This window comes from Vombatus ursinus, unplaced genomic scaffold (genome assembly GCF_900497805.2).
Source record: "Vombatus ursinus unplaced genomic scaffold, bare-nosed wombat genome assembly UNPS02014932.1, whole genome shotgun sequence".
NCBI classification, from domain to species: Eukaryota; Metazoa; Chordata; class Mammalia; order Diprotodontia; family Vombatidae; genus Vombatus; species Vombatus ursinus.
Window position 1 is genome coordinate 5,563,321 of NW_020954710.1, and position 18,818 is coordinate 5,582,138.

Here is an 18,818-nt window from a genome sequence, read left to right on the forward strand (position 1 = left end):
GTGTGTGTGTGTGTGTGTGTGTGTGTGTGTGTGTGTGTGTGTGTAGGCTCCTTCCGTGCTGCCTAGACCTCCCAGGTCTGGCTCAGCCATTTGTTCCATGACTGACAGATGGGCCAGGCTCCAGAGGACGATGAGTGGAGATCACGTCAGGGTGACGTGTTCTCCCTCGGGATCAGCACCCAGGCAGGCTGTGATCATCAGACAGCAACGGGGAATCGGGGAGGATTCTGCTCTGGGCCAGTCCATGGCCACACTTGAACCAGTCTGGATTCTCAGCTTGTTAACAGCTGCTGTGGTTGTGTCTGCGGGATCCAGGTGTGGGGATGTGTTTATTTCCTTCATCCCCAGTTAAAAGGTTATGGTAAACTCCCATCTAACCTCCTCTCCAATTTTCCCTCAATGAACAGGAGGCAATCACAGTTTCTTCCTTCCCCCATCACCATCAGAGGCAGGATGGGTTTTTTTCCTTGTTAGCTTAAGGTTGAGAGGTAGTCAGGGTTCAGTTTCCTCTGAGAATAAGTGTCTTATCACAGAATATAGAACTGAAGAATTGAAAGTCATCAGAGCCGAGGAGAGGCCTTAGAATATACAGTAGAATGCCAGAGCTGGGAGGGCCTTAGAACACAGGATGTCAGAGTTGGGAGGGCCCTTGGAACACAGGATGTCAGAGCTGGGAGGGACCTTGGAACACAGGATGTCAGAGCTGGGAGGGACCTTAGAACATGGAATGTCAGAGCTGGGAAGGCCTTAGAACACAGGATGTCAGAGCTGGGAGGGCCTTAGAACACAGGATGTCAGAGCTGGGAGGGACTTTAGAGGCCATCTAATTTTAATTGCTCTGTTCCTTTAACTACAATCCTAGGGCAGGCATTTAAGTATTACTTAAATTAGAATTGCCTTGATTAGCCCAACTAGCTCTCAATTCACTCATCAGAGAGGTGGTAGGGTGGTATAGTGGAGAGTGCACCAGACCTCAAGTCAGGAGGTCACGTGTTCAATTCCTCATTCTGTCATTAACTCTCCCTGTGAGTTTAGGCCAGTCATTCCTTTCTTTTGGACTCATCCGTGAAATAAGGGGATTCAATGATCTCTAAGATTCCTTATAACTCTAACCAAGGGCCCTTTCTAGGATCTAACACCCTATGTTGATAATAATAATTTGTATTTCTATAGCTAACACACTTTACATATATAATCTCATTTGAGCTTCACAACAACCCTATTGAGGTAGGTACTCTTATGATCCCCATTTTATTGATGGGAAAACTGAGGCTTATAGGTTAACTGACTCGCCCAGCTAGTAAGCATCTAAGATGGGATTTGAATTCAGGTCTTCCTGACTTTCAGTCTAGCCCTCTGTTTACTTGCCTCTTTGTTCTAAGCTTCTCCTTGGCTCTACTATTTTTTGGTTATTTTCCTTGAACAAATCCTGAAATTGCCCTGGTACTCACAAGTGCTTGGTTAAGAACTCCCCACACAGCTCCATTAGAGCCCCTTCCTCAGACCATTTCCTTGAGTGGATAGTCTAGGCTACCTTCCAATGATACCTGGCTGCACCTTATAGCCTCCTGCCCCATTCCCGTCCCTACTAACTCAGGCTGGGCTTGGTTCTCCCCTGGAGCCCGCCAGCAGTGCTGAATGATGACAAGCTACATGGTGTGATGGGCTGACGTATGGATTGATAACCTATCACCCCCACCCCAGTCAGCAGCCAACCCCTCCTCCCTTGCCTGGCAGGTGAGTCATAGAACCTTCAAGTTGGCAGGGCCTCCGACCGGAATGCCATGTCATTATGTTACTTCCCCGGCCTGAGGGCCAACCCTCCCAGATCTTAGATCTCACAGGAAGGGGACCTAGAGGATCCTGGGAGGCAAATAGCTGACTTGCTAACTCTGGACTTCTTAGCTCAAAGGGGGCCTAACCAAAACCACTTTTTCTAAGTAAACTAGAGTCATTGATATGCAAGGAAATGTCCATTCCCAACCTCACCTTTTGAGAGGAGGCATCCAGGAAACATAAATCCCATGAGGCAGCTGGGTAAAGAGCTGTGAAAGGAGTTACATGTCAGGGAGATGGGACTTTATTCCTCAATGAAATAGCCTTTTTATGGTTGGAATAAAAATGCCAGGAGAGCCTAATGCCAGGAAGTCACACACTTGATAAACTTCTGGGTGGGGGTGGGGGGTGGAGAAGAGGAAAGCTCAGATTCACAGAAGGAAAACCTGGCTATTCTGCTTCAGAAAGAGAGAGAGAGAGAGAGAGAGAGAGAGAGAGAGAGAGAGAGAGAGAGAGAGAGAGAGAGAGAGAGAGAGAGAGAGAGGAAAAAGGAGAGGAGAAAGAAAGACAGGGATAGAGAGACAAACAGAAACAGACAGAGAAAGAGAGGAAAAAGAAGAGGAGAGTAGAGAGAGATACAGATAGACAGACAGAGAGACAGAGACAGGGAAAGAAAGGAAAAAGGAGGGAAGAGAGAGAAAGAGAGAGAGGCAGACAGACAGACAGACTGAGACAGAGAAAGGGAGAGGAAAAAGGAGATGAGAAGAGAGAGACAGAAATAGAGAGAGACAGAGACAGAGAAAGAGGGAAAAAGGAGAGGAGAGATAGACAGACAGAGAGGGGAAAAGGAGAGGAGAGGAGAAAGACAGACAGACAGAGATAGGGAGACAGAGACAGACAGAGACAGAGAAAGAGAGAAGATGACAGGAGGGAGGAAGAAAGAGAGGGAGGGAGAGAGACACACACAGAGAGACACAGGGAGAGAGAGACAGAGACAGACAGAGACAGAGAAATAGAGACAGAGACAGAGAGAGGAAAGAGGAGGGGGGAGAAAGAGAGAGAGAGAAAGGAGAGATGAAAAAGGAGAGGAGAAAGAAAGACAGGGCCAGAGACAGACAAACAGAAACAAAGAGAGAAAGAGAAAGGAAAAAAGAGAAGAGAGAAAGAGAGAGACAGAGGCAGAGAGACACAGAGAGAGAGAGAGAGAGAGAGAGAGAGAGAGAGAGAGAGAGAGAAGGAGAGAGGAAAAAGGAGAAGAGAAAGAAAGACAGGGCCAGACAGAAACAGACAGAGAGAGAAAGACAAAGAGAGACAGAGGCAGAGAGACCGACAGAGAGAGAGAGAGAGAGAGAGATGTCTGTTGATGAGTCCAGGAGTCCCTTTATGCTTGCTCCTGCTGGGTTGCATCCCTTCTCCTTTACCCATTAGGCGGGAGCCCCAACCCTGGAGATACCCTGCCAGTGGAGCCGATGCTGTAGCACAGAATGGGCAGCAGGGGGCAGCATTTCCTACTTCACTGTCCTCTCCAGAGTTCATTCCGTAGGGGCTTGAAGCAAAGGACCCCACACAAAATCTGGCCTTTCAGATTTTGGTTGCATGGCCAAGGGCAGCTGGTTCTCTATAACTCTTCCCCCCCATCCCTTTCCCATCTCCCTGGGCCTTTCAAGATAAGAAATCCATAGCTTTTTTCATACCTTGTGCTGAGTACCCCTGCACATCCCTCTCGCCCCCTCCACCAGCCAGGTCCCCGATAAAGATGGTACAGTGGAGCCTTCTCAGACTTTCTCAGCCTTGCCAGAAGGCTTTCTCAGGCCAGCTCTCTGTAGCTCCAGAGCTTCCCCAGGGGATGCAGTGTTGTGGATGAGAGTGCAAGACTTAAAAGTCAGAAGGCCTGGGTTCGAATCCCACCTTTTATATTTGCTACCTGTGTGACCTCAGGACAGTCAAAGCCTCAATTTTTTCCTCTGTAAAGTGAGGAAACTAGACAGTTTCTAAGGTCCCTTATAGCTTTTTGTGATCCTATGACCTTATCACTTAGTCTCTGAGCCTCAGTTTCGTCCTCGGTAAAATGAAGGGAGAGGTTTAGATTAGATGGTCTCTAAGGTCCTTTCCAGCTCCCTAGGATTCTAAGTCACTTAACCTCCCACAGTTTCTTCCTTTGAAAAAAAAAAAAAGGAATTGTACTAGGTGGCTTTGAAGGTCCACTCCCCCTCTTTGTGATCCTATGACCCTCTCTGAGCTCAAGTTTCATCATCTATAAAAATAGGGATGATAATAATACCTGGGGTGCTACACTCCAGGGCTGTTGTGAGGCTCTAATTAGATAATAATGTGTAATGGAGAGAAAAGCACTTTAAAAGCACTTTGTAAGTGCCAGCTGGTGTTATTATTACACAAGACAATTAGGATTTTGGCTTCGTGAGAGGGTTTGAGTGATGGAAGGAATGCTGGACCTGGCCTTAGGAGAAACCTGGGTTTGAATCTCACCTTCAAGACTTTCTGGTTGTGTGATCATGTACAAGAAGGCACAAGATTCTAGACGGAGAGGTGGAAGGGTGCTTAGGGGCCAGCTAATCCAAGCCCCTCATTTTACAGAAGAGGAAACAGAGCCAGAGACAGCATCTGCCTGACCCACATCTAATAAATGGCAGTGCCAGGATTTGAACCCAGGTGTTCTGTTCTCTGTTCTAATGCTCTTCCCACTAAGTCACCTTCTCTTTCTCTCCCCTCTGCTCCCCTTTCCCTTCCTCTTTTCCCCTCTCCCCTCTCTTCTCCTCTCCCTCTCTCTCTTCTCCTTCCCTCTCTTTCACTCCTCTCCCCTCCCTTCTCATCTCCTCTCCACTCTTCTCCTCTCCTCCTCTCTTTTCTCCTCTCCTCTCCTCCTTTCTTCTCCTCGCCTTTCCTCTCCCTCCCTCCTTTGATGCAGATCACAGCCCATATTTCCCCTCTTAACCTGTTCCATCCTTGTCTTTCTACAGATCCCTAACAGAGAATCAACCCAATCAGTGCACTGGAGCATACTTCTTCTGCTCCTCTTGGTATTTTGGTGATACTGAGGCAGCTAGAACTTGGGCTATCTGTCTCTTATCCATCAATCTCTTGACTGGCTACAATCCATCCTCCACCCAACCTCCAAAACAACACTCCTATAGCAGAGGTTTGATGATGCCATTCCACTATTCGAAAAGACCCTCTTGCTCCCTCACCTTTAGGATAAAATGCCAACTCCTGTGTTTGGCATTTAAAGCCCTTCACAGCCAGGCTTCAGCTGATCTTTCCATGCTTATTACCTATCATTCCCCTTCATTCACTTTGCATCCCAGCCAAACTGAATATCCTACTGTTCCTCACACGTAACATTCCATCTCTCTTCCCCACGCCTCTGCACAGATCATTCTCCATGCCTGGAAAGCCCTCCCTCCTCATTTTTGCCTCTTAAAATCCTGGGCTTCCTTCAGATTCTTGTCCTACTTCCTACATATGACCTTTCCTGATCCTCTCAGCTACCATCACCCTCCTCCTCAAATTACTTTGTATATATTTTGCATTTATTTTAATAATAGTTAGCATTTATATAGTGATTTAAGGTTTGTGAAGTGTCTTATATATATTATTTCAGTTGATCCTGACAACAATCCTGGGAAGTAACTATTATTATTATTATTCTCATTTCACATATAAAAAAAAACTGAGGGAGACAGAGGCTAAATAATTTGCCCAGGGTTATGCAGCTAATGTCCGAGTGTCTGAGACTAGATTTGAACTTCGGTCTTCCTGACTGCAAGTTCAATAGTCTGTCTACTGCACCACGTGGCTACCTTTTACGTGTATACATTGTTTTGCTTTTATTGGAATGTAAGCTCTGTGAGGGCAGAGATGCTTTTCTTTTTTGCTTTTTTATTTCTAGCACCTAGGACAGTACCCAGCACATAGAATAAGGGCTTGGTAAATGCTTGGTGACTTAATGTGCATTATCAATATGTATACCCTGTAGGTCCCCTCTCCCTTACCTCCCCAGGAGAGCATAAGCCCCTTAAAGGTGTTCCATTTTTGTCTTTTTATTCCTAGCACCTAGGACAGCACCGAACACCTAGAGTAGGGGCCTGATCAATGCTTGTTGATTGGTTGATTTTTAAGTTACATGTTCTTTATGAGGTCTTCCATGCTGTTCCTTGTGCAAAACAATCATCAGTTGTGGAAATGAAAACAAAATCCTCAAAAAAAGAGAAAAAGGAAGGAAGGGGGAAAGAAAGAAGGAAGGAGGAAAGGAGAGAAGGAGGAAAGGAAGAAAGAAAAAGAAAATCTAATTTGAAAATTTCCTTGATTGGCAGGTTTGCGGCCTCAGGAAGCTGCACGCGATATTCCACACAATCAAGTCATTTTTAAAAATAATCTCCCTGCTTAAGTCGTACATGCTGCTAATTGCATTTTAATAAGTCTCTTAAAATCTTGCCATATTTTTTAATATCCTAATATTGGGTAAGTGATTGCGGGGGACACTGGAGGGCATTGGAGTTTACATAAAGGGGAAGGGCCGTAATGAAGCTTTATTGATGTGGTAGAATCAAACAGGCTGTAAAGTGTGTGTGTGTGTGTGTGTGTGTGTGTGTGTGTGTGTGTGTGTGTATTCGAGGGGGAAAGAAGCCTTATGTAGGTGTCTGACAAAGCTACCCTCTAGTGGTGGCATTGAGAGAGGGTAGTGGCCCTGACAGAGAATCCCCTTTTATTTCAGTCCAACAGACACTTATTAAACCCATACTATGTACAAAGCACCATGCTAGGTGCTGAGGACAGAGACTAAATGGAACAGTCCCCACCCTCAAGGAGCTTACATTCTCTAGAGAAAAACAACATGGACACAGAGGCACAAGGGAAGAGGGACAAGGGTCACACAGGCTGGGGCCCCATAATCTGAGACAGGCAGTTCCCCCTGTAGGTGATGCCTTGGAGGAGTGAAGTCACTTGTTCAAGGTCCCACTACTAGTGAGTACTAGAGTTAAGATTTGAACCCAGGTCTTCCTGACTCTAAGGCTCACACTCTGCCTATCATGTCACACACTACCTTTCTGAAAATTCAGTTTCCTTATCTGTAAAATGACAGGGTTGGGCTAAGGTCCATTCCAGCTCAAAATCTATGATCCTTTAATTTCTCCAGCCTCAGTTTCCTTAATTGTAAAACAAGGGAGTTAGGCTAGATGATCTCTGAAATTTATTTCAGCTCTAAATCTAAGATCTTAAGAGACCAGTTACCTTTCTTCCTGGTCCTACTCTGACTTGCCCCAAGCCAACACGTCCCACAACTTGGCTTCCTGGGATTCTTTTTGGTTCTGGTCTAGTTGGAATGACTCTGGGTGCTGACCTGGTTCTGATATAGGCCTCTGTTTCAAAGAAGGAAGATGTTTCTGGAGGCAACATCTTTGACCACTAGGGCATGGATGGTGTGTCAAACCTGATCATGGGCTGCAATCGTGTCACCCACTTAGATGGCTACTTAGGTGCCCAGGCCAGGAAGAAATAAGTGTGACTACAAAGATGAATACTTTGGGGGTGGATGCTACAAGGAGATTTGTAGAGGATGAATGTTGGATGTTGGAGACCTCTTCCCTCATCCTCCACCATCTAAGGGACTCTCAGGGAATTTACCTCACCATTTCCAATCTGGTTGACCCCTTGGATTTCACGATCTCCAGAACCTGGAAACTCATCATTCTGAAAGATGAAATTAACCCTGTAATTCACACCTCCTCAGATCATTAACCCTCCCCCAGCCTCTTTTTATACATTATCTCCCCCATTAGATTGTGAGTTCCTTGAGGTTAGTGACTGCCTTAGGCTTTTTTTTTTTTATTCCTAATGCTTTGTCTAGTGCCTAGTGCATAGTAGACACTTAATAAGCTTTGGTAGAGTTGGAATCTGACTCTGATAACAATGACAAATGCTTTGGGGGGGGGCAGCACTAGGAGGGGAATGTCACATATCATCATTCATCATGAACCCACCATTCTGCTGAGACTGGGGGCTAAATTAGCTGCCTTGTTCACAAGCTCTGGAAGCTCTCACCTCATCTGCATCTCAGAGACCACCTTCAGCTGGCTCCAAGGGTTTGAGTATTATGCACGTTGAACAGAGCAGTGCCTACCTGGGGCCTCGATCACGATCAAACTCTAAACACTCAGGGCCAACCTCAGGCCCCCTGGTCAGGGGCAGTCTTGGTCCCCCAAGGACACCAGCCCCTCCTCATCCTTCCAACACTCACACACATACCACGTCACGGGCTTGGTGGTGCCAAGAGCCAAGATGGAAGGGATGGAGGGGACCTCCTTCCTTCCTGTCCCCGGAGCTAAACGGCTGCCCAGGGTCTCCCTCCTCTCCTGAAGGCTGGGAGGCACATGTTGAGGGAACTGCTTAACAGGAAGTCGACGTCCAGGTCATATTTAGACCCTTTCATGTGGTTCTTTTAATCCCCCGGGTTGGGTTTCAGACGCGTTTTACAGTTTCAGTTTTACAAAGCAAATCTTCCTTTAATGTTGGCATTTTTCAGGAGAAGGGGGAGAGAGACTTCAGTCAAAACATGTGCGTTTTACATTAGCCAGCTGCTGCCTGGTGGGGGTGGGGGAGGAAGGGAGAAGCTCACAATGTGGCAGCCAGCACCCCTGCCCATGGGGGCTTCCCAGGAGGGGCTCCCCAGCCTGGGATGGTGGGGCCCCACAGTACGGGGGGAAGGAGGCTAAGGGCCAGGAAGACTCATTTCACTCTCTCTTGCCTCTCCACCCCCCCTGCTGCCAACCCACTCTAATCCAGCTGCCTACCTTTCCCCTTTCCCCTCATGTCTCTCCTCCACGCTATCCTTTCATCTATACCTGTGGATGAGGTGAGAAGCACAGTCCCGGTCCTTCCCTCCAGGAGACAAAGGTGGGCTTCGTGGCAGCAGGGTTTGCAGAGATCTGATTGACCTGGGACCCTGTCTGAGTTCCCACAAGGCTAAGCACCAGGATAGCCCTCTGAGCATTTCTGGTGGGGTCAGATCAAATGCCCCATCCCTGAGTCTGTCCTGTCATCCTTTCTACTACCCATGAATACAGGTGAGGCCAGAAGGGCCAATAAGAGGCAGCTTGGTGGTATGATGGATAGAGTGCTATGCCTGGAGTCTAGAAGACCTGAGTTCAAATCTAGCCTCAGACATTTACTAACTAGGTGTTCTGGGCAAGTCACTTAATCCCTGTCTGCCTCAGTTTTCTCAACTGTGAGATAGAGAATAATAATAATAGCACCTACCCCTCACTGGGTTGTTTTGAAGATCAAATGAGATAATAGTTACAGAAAGTGCTTAGCCCAGTGTCTGGTGCTTAATACATACTTATTCCCTTATTTTCTTCCCTAGGAAGACAGGAGAGTCAAGGGTCAAAGCTTATGAAGCTGAAGGTCTCTGGTAAAGCTTCAACAGTCCACTTGCTCAAAGAATGCCTACAAAATGAAGATAAAAGCAAGACCCCTTGTAGACTGAGTACTAGAGCCCTGGGCTGGACCAGGAGTTGAGTGTTCTGTCACTCTCTTGATATGTGACCCTGGGCAAGTTACTCATTGTACCTCTCTGGTCTCAGTTCTGTAACATGAGGGGGTTGGAATAGATGGTCACTTCCAGCTCCAGATTGATGATCCCCTAACCTTGCTGAGTCTCAGTTTCCTCATCTGTAAAATGAAAGGAGAGTGCTGGATGGTTTCTGAGCTTCCTTCCAGGTCAAGAGCTATGGTCCTATGACCCAGGTCTGTGGTTCCTTTTTCTGTCTAGGACTAGAACTGGAGTGGGTCGGGAGAAGGCAATTAGGATGGTTGGGGGCCAGACACTGCTTGAAGGATCTAGGAATGCTCAGCCTGGAGAAGAGGAGGCTTGGGGGGAGCATGTTGGCTCTCTTCAGGGTCCCCCTTGTTCTCTTCCACCAGAGGACAGAGGGAACCCTGGGAAGATGTTACAGAGGGATGAATTGGGGGCCAAGGTCTGCGAAGACTTCCTGCCAATGGGAGCTGTCCAAAAGTTGGGCGGGCTCCCTCAGGAGGTGGGGGGTTCCCCTCCCTGGAGGTCATTCCCCAGAGGCTGGATGTCCACTTGTTTTGTTTTGTTTTTGTTTTTGTTTTTGAATGGAGAGAGAAAGTGAGAGGTGAGGTCTTATTCAGCAAGGATAACTTATTTGTGTTTCTGCCTCCTATGGTTGTCATTGTCGTTCACTTGTTTTTCAGCCGTGTCCAACTCTCTGTGACCTCATTTGGGGTTTTCTTGGCAAAGATACTGGAGTGGTTTGCCACTGCCTTCTCCAGCTCATTTTACAGATGAGGAAACTGAGGTAAACAGGGTGAAGTGGCTTGCCCAGGGTCACACAGCTAGTAAGTGTCTGAGAAAATAACCTTTGAGATCCCTTCTGCTCTAAGTTTATGTGGTTTGGGTCCTCCCCCACCCTACTCCACCCCCTTCCAATTTTTTGCACCCTATTGCTTTACCCTGGGCAGCTAGGTGGTACAATGCTTAGAGTACCAGGCCTAGAGTGAAGAAAACTCATCTTCATGAGTTCAAATCCAGCCTCAGACACTTACTGGCAGTGTGACCCTGGGCAAGTCACTTAACCTTCTTTGCTCAGTTTCCTCATCTGTAAAATGAGCTAAAGAAGGAAAAGGCGAACCACTCCAGTATCTTTGCCAAGAAAACCCCAAATGGGACCATGAAGAGTCAGACACAACTGAAAAACAGCAATGACAACAACAAAATTGCTTTAGGGCCAACCACACACCCTGCTGCGATGCCCTGAAAAGAGAGCCGGATTTGGAGTCAAAGGACCTGGATTCAAATCCTGACTCTGCCAGTGTGACCCTGGACAAATCGCTTCACATTGCTGGGCCCCAATCTCGTCAGCCACAAAATGAAGAGGCTCAGTTAGAAGACGTCTAAGATTGCTTCCAGATCTAAATCTTTAATCTCATGATATAGAATAGAAAGTGCACTAGACTTGACTGAAACCAGGAGACTTGGCTTCGAATCCCAGTTTCCCTATTACTGAGCATCAGTGTTCTCATCTGTAAAATGGGAGTCATACTTGTTCTAACTACATATTCATAAGGTCGTAGACTCAGAGCTACAGGATACCTCCATTCTCAGCTAGTGCAACCCCTTCATTTTACAGAGGTGGAAACTGAGGCACAGAGACATGACCTTCACACAGCTAGGAAGTGGTAGATTCAGGATTTGAACCCAGGTTGTCCGACTCCTAAGCCAATGTTCTTTCCACTGCCCCAGACTCTCTCTAGGGTTGCTGTGAGGAAAATGCTTTACAAACCTTAAATCCCTCTATAAATGGGAAATAATAACTTTTTGTTGTTACTCTGACTCTTTGTAACCCTATTTTGGGTTTTCTTGGCAAAGATACTAGAGTGGTTCACCATTTTCTTCTCCAGCTCATTTTATAGATGAGGAAACTGAGGCAAACAGGGTGAAGTGACTTGTCCAGGGTCACACAGCTGGTAAGTATCTGAGGCTGGATTTGAACTCAGGAAGATGAGGATTCCTGACTTCAGGTACTCTATCCACTGTGCCACCTAGCTGCCCCAAATGATAACTAATTAATCATAAATATACCTGCTTTATCCAGATCGTGATTTCTTTGGTAGAGAGGACTCTTAGTGAGAAACTCCCTCTGCCCATGTAGGTCAGAAGCTTCCCTGCAGCCTCTCTTAGAAAACTGTCTGGGACACTGAGGGATAGGGGCTAGGTCAGGGTCTCGTAGCCTGTCTATGGCAGATACAGGTGTTTCTCTATTCACACTGTCAAACTGTCCTTCTAATATGAACATGCTGCAATTAACATAAAGAGCAGAGTAGCGTCAGGATTTGAACCTAGGTCCCCTGACTCCAGGTCTGACAACTCTCTGGATACTACTTCCATAATAGCACGGGAGATATTGGTTGGTAAATCTTACCTACCATTGAATGACTGCCTATTTTGCCAATGGGTAAGGATGACCTCGTCTGCCTGGCTTGAATCCTATTTCTTTCTCCTTTGAACCCATGGGCTTCCCCAGGGCCCCTAATCAGGTGCCCTAGGCCAGAGCAACATCACTATTTAGGGGAAAAAATTCCCAACACATTCCTCACCCTGCCCAGTTCGCTGGAGCCCATACCGTAGGGGGTGGTGGGCAGCACTGAAGGTTAAACATAGGAAGACTCAGGAAAGGTCCCCCATTAACCCCCAAGCCCTGGGACCCTTTCTTTTGTCCCTTCTCTGTGTAAGCTCCCTACCCCCCAGCCCCAGGGCCACAGCCTGAATTTAGGGAAGAGGGGTTGCAGGAAGAGAATGGGGCCAGCAGCTGCAGCAGGGCCCAAATCAAAGACAGCCCATGTGGGCCCCCTTTCATCTCCAGCTTCAAAGAGGTGCAAACAAACCCTGTCTTCTTGCCAAGCAACAGCGGCGGGGCTCACTCCACACCACCCCATCCCTCCCTCTTTTCCTTCTTCCCTCCCTCCCTCCCCTCCCTCTCTTTCTTTCCTGCCTGGCCCTGGCTCCGAGTGGGTCTGGAGCCCTGGGACAGGGCCTGGTGAAAAGGCCCACTGCTTCAGCACCCCCTTCCCTGCTCCTCACCGGGGGGCAGCAGGAGGTGCCCACACTGCCCCCCTGCCACACTGGCAGGTCCCTGCGCCCTCTCCATCTTCGGCTTGCCCCAGGGCAGCTATCAGAGGGAAGAAGGAGGTGGCTTGGTACAATGCAGATTGTCCTGGTTTTGATGCCTGAGGACCTGGGCTCAAATTCCCTGTTTAGCAAGTACCCAAAGCTGAATTTGAATTCAGGTCTTCCTGACTCTAGGCCTAGATCCAACGGGATCCTTTTCCCTCTTCAGCTACAGTTAGTCCCAGCACTTAGGACTAGCGCTGGTTCCTGTTTGGTCTCTCTGGGCATCTGGGCATCCTATTCCATCCTCTTAGAATGTGGGCATGAGCTAAGATGCATGGCAATATGAGACATGGTCCACGGTCCAGGGGCTCCAGGACCTCTCACTGGGTATGTTAAGCTCCTTGAGGACAGGAATTACTGTTTGATTTTTATCCTTGTATCCCCCAGTGCCTAGCACAGTGTCTGGCTTGAAGAATTGAATTGAATTGTAGAAGGAACTCTTTTTGAAATATGAGTTGAAATAGGTGGCCAATAACATCCCTTCCAGCTCTGTGAGTCTGTGATCCTGACCCCAAGGAGCTTACCATCTAGCTGAGAAGGTGAGGGACATCTAATCAAGCCACAACTATTTATTAAACACCAACTGTATACCAGCACTGTGCGAGATGCTGGGGATTCAAGTTCAAAGAATGAAATGATCTCTACTTGCAAAGAGTTTATGTTCCAACGAGGGAGACAAGTCAATATAAAAATATATACAGCATAAATATCAAGTTAATACCTGTGGATATATACAAAGTAGTTGAATACAAGGCAGTCTGGGAAAGGGGAACACCAGCAGTTGGGGGGACCAGTAAGGGCTTCATGCAGAAGACGGCATTTGCGTTTCCTCTTAAAAGGAGAAAAGCATTCTGTGAGTTGAAGGTAAGGAGGGAGGGCATTCCAGGCATGGGGAATGGCCTATGCAAAGGCATGGAGGAGGTAAGAGATGGAATGACCCGCCTTGGGGAACAGGGAGGCTAGTTTGGCTGGAGCATAGAGTATGATTCTCTCTTGACAAGGTTTAGGCATGGGTCCCCCCTTTATCAGTGCAGACTATAATTCTGGAATGATGGCCATGTAGTGCAAAGGTTAGAGCCCTCATAGTACCTGGCTGGGCTGGATCTCAGACAATAGACCCTTACTCCATTACTGGGCCCTTGTTCAAAGCTGGGGTGCGTGTTGGATTAGAAGCATAGATTTAGAGCTAGAACAGATCTTAGAGACCCCCACCCTCTTCATTTTTACAAATAAGGAAACAGAGAACCAGGCTGGAAAATTCAGGACCTCCCCCCAATTCCAGGCAGGGAGAGGGATGGAGAGAGGAAAGGAAAGCACAAGTCTAGGGGGTCATCCTTCCCCCCTCCCATGCCGTCCCCTGCCCCCCCCTCCCCGAGAGCAGTCAAGGTAGATCCTGGCTGGTGGTGGATGGAGGAGGCATTGGAACCTGGTCTCTGGATCCCCTTCTCCAGGACAGTAGCAGGAAACAGGAAGATTAGAACCAAATGACAGATGGAGAGAATCCAGATGTGACCCTGGGGTGAGAGGGTCCGTAAGCTCAGAGATGTTTTCCTTCTGTCTTACCCACCAGGGGAAGGTCTTGGGGGAGGGCGTGGGGGTGGTAGCAGCTGGTTCCCAGCCTCCCCCAGAGGCTGCAGCACGATGGGCTTTGCGGTTCAGCTTCAGAGGGGTAATTGAAGCCAAACAGGGGTGGCAATTTGCATAACCATTCCCATGATGCCTTGCAGTCCTAGAGGAGTTCCTGGGGTTGGAGAGAGAGAGGATGGACCATGGCGTGGACAATTACCCCTGAGCAATGAACGCCCAGCAAGCTAAATGAATGCTGTGTGTTCTTCCTGAAAGTTTAGAGGGCTTAGATGTTGTATGAGTCATTCAGTCAGTCAATAGACATTTATTAAGCACCAACTGTGTGCCAGATACTAGAGATACAAAAAGAGGCAAAAGGCAGTCCCTGCCCTCAAGGAGCTCACAGTCTAATGCAGGAGACAATGAGCAAACAAATATGTATAAACAGGCACTAGGCAGGATAAACAGGAAATACTTAAGAGAGGGAAGGAAATAATTGAAAAAGTACATGCATTATCCCATGGGGCCTTCCTGGGGTCTGGGAAGATCCCATGATTAGACACATTTGATTTAGCATGACCTGGTAGGAGGCAGGGGCAGCTAGGTGGTGCCATAGTGCACAGAGCGCCAGGCCTGGAGTCAGGAAGACTCGTCTTTGTGAGTTCAAATCCAACCTCAGACACTTTGTAGCTGTGTGACCCTGGGCAAGTCACTTAACCCTGCTTGCCTCAGTTTCCTCATCTGTAAAATGAGCTGGAGAAGGAAATGGCAAACCACTCCAGTATCTGCCAAGAAAACCCCAAATGAGGTCACAAAGAGTCAGACGTGATTGAAAAAATGACTGAACTGATTGATAGAAGGCAGGGGGTACAGTAACCCTACAGCTACATTGGAAAAACATGGATTTAGACCTGGAAGGGAACTAAGAGTCCATTGAGACCAACCCTCTCATTTTACAGATGAAGAAACTGAGGCACAGAGAGGATGAACAATTTGTCCAACGTCACATAGATATGGAGGCATACAGCTAGGGCTCTAACCCAAGTTCTTTGACTTCTAATTTGGTGTTTAGCAGGCTTTGTAGAGAATACTTGGCCAGTAGCCAAGTGTAGGTTCTCAGACAGCCCCTTCCTTCTCCCACATCTTCCTAGGACGTTGAAGAAGAGGGAGAGGTTGCTATTGTGCTCTGGACCAGGTGTGGAAGAAAGGCTGGTCAGAGCAGTGAGGACATGTGGCGGGCAGGGGGACCAGTGGGAAGAGAGCATCTCGAGGCCTGGACGTCCCCTCTCTCGGGCTCTCTCTGAACACTGGCTTCCTCTCCTGCCTCAGTCCCTCCCCACGACCAAATGCTCATAATTGGAACACAAAGGAATTTCAGGCACTCTGGGACCCCCGTCCTCTGAGTCCCTGAAAACATGCTATGATTAATTAAAGACTTTGGATTCGGAGGGGCCTGTGACTGCTGCTGCCTCGGCTGGGGCCTCAGACTTGTGACTCTCCCGTTACCTCTTCTTGCTAAATTTTTCAGTGTTTTTAACATCAGACTGATGTTACGTATAATTACCGACTTTGCACCCAAATTATATTTGACATGGCTTGTGTGGGAAATTAGACCATTTCAGACACTACAAATTCACCTGGGAAGTCAAGGCAGGCAAACCGCAGCAGTGCAGAGTGGAAGTAATTTGAATATTACATGCACCCTCGTGAAAACGCCAAAATCATTTAAACCACAAGAATAAATTTTTTTTGTTCCCCCCCCTCAATTTTCCACCTGTGCTGGAGGGACTAGATCTGAGGCCCTGTCTCATCACAGCCTTCCAGGGGCTTCGCGCTGTGACAGAGAACAGATGGACTTTTCTTTTCCTGGGGGCCTGGGGCAATGGCGGAGGCCGCAGGAGAGGCAACCTTGGTGTGGCAGGGAGCTTCTGGAGATCACAGCGCCGTACGTTTGGAGCTGGGAGACGTCTCAGAAGCTCATTTTGTAGGTGAGAGGGCTGAAGACTTGAGGATGTGAAATGACTGGTCCAGAATCACACAGCCATATGTGTCCAAGGTGGGACTTGAACCCAGAACTTCCCAGCTCCACAGCCAGCTCTGAATCCACTAAACTGCCCTAAATGTATGCAAAGTAAATACCCAGTGATAGTAACTGTTGTCATGGGAATGCCTGTTTCAGGTTGCCATGATGGTGGGTGCCCTTCTCCGAAAGCTGCTGACATCAGTGGGTATGGGAGAATTCCTGCCCTGCTATTGGGGCCTCAGGCGGGCTGGGCATGGCCTTCAGACCCCCTGACCCCACTTAGGATGCTGAGGTTTCACCAGCACTGCATGGACCAAGTAGAGGGCTGGACATCACAGAGTCATCAACTCATTATCATGCCTCAGCAGCCCCTGGGATCACATGGCCAGAAATAGAATATAAGCCTCTTGAGGGCAGGGAACTTTTTGGTTTTTGGTTTTTGTCTTTACGTTCTCAGCTTCTAGTACGGTGCCCGCCTGGTGCAGGATAGGAGCTTATGGTCTGTTGAATTAAATCCAACGGTTTCTTCGAAAGAAGAATATAAATCCTTTGAGATCAGGGCTTGTTTCATTTTTTTACATTATGACCCCATTGCCCAATGCAGTGCCTGGCACACAGTAGGCACACTATTGGGTTGGGCAGGATTCATGGCACCCTACCCCCCAACTTCTACCCCTAGTGACCACTTTGAACAAGTTAAGCCCCAAAGTGGATTCTCTTGGCCCTAAATTAAAACTGGTTCTTGGGTCCGATACTCCACGTCTTTACCAGCTCTGTTTCATATGGTACTGTGCAGAGGCAATCTAATCAAAGCTCTATTTGGGGCCAACAGTATCTAGAAAACTGTCTATATGGAGCCGACCAGATGGATCAAAGCTGGCCCTTGGCACTGGAGGCACCACTAGAGAGGCCTCATAAGAGAGTTGTCCATCACTCCCCGTTTCCTTAGCTCCTGAGACTCTCTGTCCTGGCATTGACATTTTAAGTTCTAAGATTCCTCTAGCTCCGACAGTTCATCTTCTAAGGCTCCTCCCAGCTCTGACATCCTGTGTTCTAGAGCCCTCCCAGCTCTGACATCCTGTGTTCTAGGGCCCTCCCAGCTCTGACATCCTGTGTTCTAAGGACCCTCCCAGCTTTAGCATCCTATGTTCTCAGGGTCCTCTTTGCTCTAACATTCTGGGCTCTCCCCTGTTCCTCCCAGAGCTCTACCCCAGTGCTGGCCCTGCCAACTCATCCCTCAGCCCAGCCAGGGCAGGGAAAGTCAGGGAAAGCAAAGAGAGAAAGAGCTAAATGTGAGAAACCTCCTTCTTTCTTTTTCTCTTTCCTTTCTGCTTTCTGATCATTGATTTGTTTAATGTTAACCCAGCGTCTGCTGCAAAGGAAGAGAGATTCAGAGCTTTTTCAAGGTTTTCCTGCCCATGGCGTGACCGCACAGGCCACCCACCGGCTGGCGATAATGTAGGGAGGTCCCACCTGCTGCCTCTGGGAGCCCACTCCCCTGGCCTGCAGTGGGGCTCCGGAGTGCTGCCGGCCTCCCTCCTCCTGTGGTTTAGGGCAGGGCCTGGGAGCAGCCCCAGCCGTGGTTAGATTGCAGTCATTAGCATGGGAGGGCTGAGGCTGGAAAGTGAGCTGGAGACACAATTAGCTCCTCACAGCCTGGGCGAGCAGGGGCAGACGCCAGACGGGAGAGGGTTTCAGAGAACTGTGTGCCCGGATCATGAGGGAACTCCCTGCTCCTCCCGCATCCCCCTCCAGCTTGGTGCTTCTAAAACCTCCCAGGGGCCTCCGGGCAGCAGCGATAATGGGGCCGGGCATCTCTGCTGCCTCGCTTCTAAGGCAGGGGGCCTTCCTGTGGTTGGGAACTAGACACCCTTTGGGGGGGAGTTTACGAGGCACACAAACCACGATCTAGGGGCTGGCAAGTATGACTCCGAGACCCTCAGAATCATGGAATGCTAGGCCTGGGAGGAGCCTTAGAACACAGAATGTCAGAGTTGGGAGGGCTCTTAGAACACAGACTGTCAGAGCCGGGAGGGCCCTTAGAACCCAGAATGTCAGAGCTGGGGGGACCTGAGTTGCTCTCAAGCATTTACTAGTTGTGTGTTCCTGGGCAAGTCACTTAACCCTGTTTGCCTCAGTTTCCTCATTCTTTATCTGTAAAACGAGCTGGAGAAGGGAATGGCAAACCACTCCAATACCTCTTAGAACATGTCGGAGGTAGGAGAGGCCTGGGAAGAGAGAATTTCAGAGGTAGAAGGTGCTTAAAATAGATGACCAGAACTGGAAAGGACCCTTGAACATAGAATGGTATAGCTAGAAAGGACCTTAGAATGTAGAAAGTCAGCACTGGAAGGAACCTTAGAACACAGAACATCAGAGCTAGCAGAGGTCTTGATGTTGGTACCTAGAATGTCAGAATTGGGAGGGCCCTTAAAGTAGAATGATGGAGTTGGGAAAGCCTCGGCATATACAATGTCACCACCAGAGAAAGCCTGAGAACAAAGGCTTTAGAGCTGTGAGGGACCTTCCTTAGAATACGGAACATCAGAGCTAGAGTAGATCTTAGAACAGTGTCAGAGCTGGGAAGGGGGCCTTAGCACAAAGAACATCAGAGCTGGGAGTGAATTCAGAAATGAGAATACGCAGAGCTGGAAAGGACCCTGGAAAACTTCCAGCCTAAATTTGCCCTCCTCTACACCCTCCTCCTCACCCTCCATCCCCTACCCCCATCATATCGAGGAA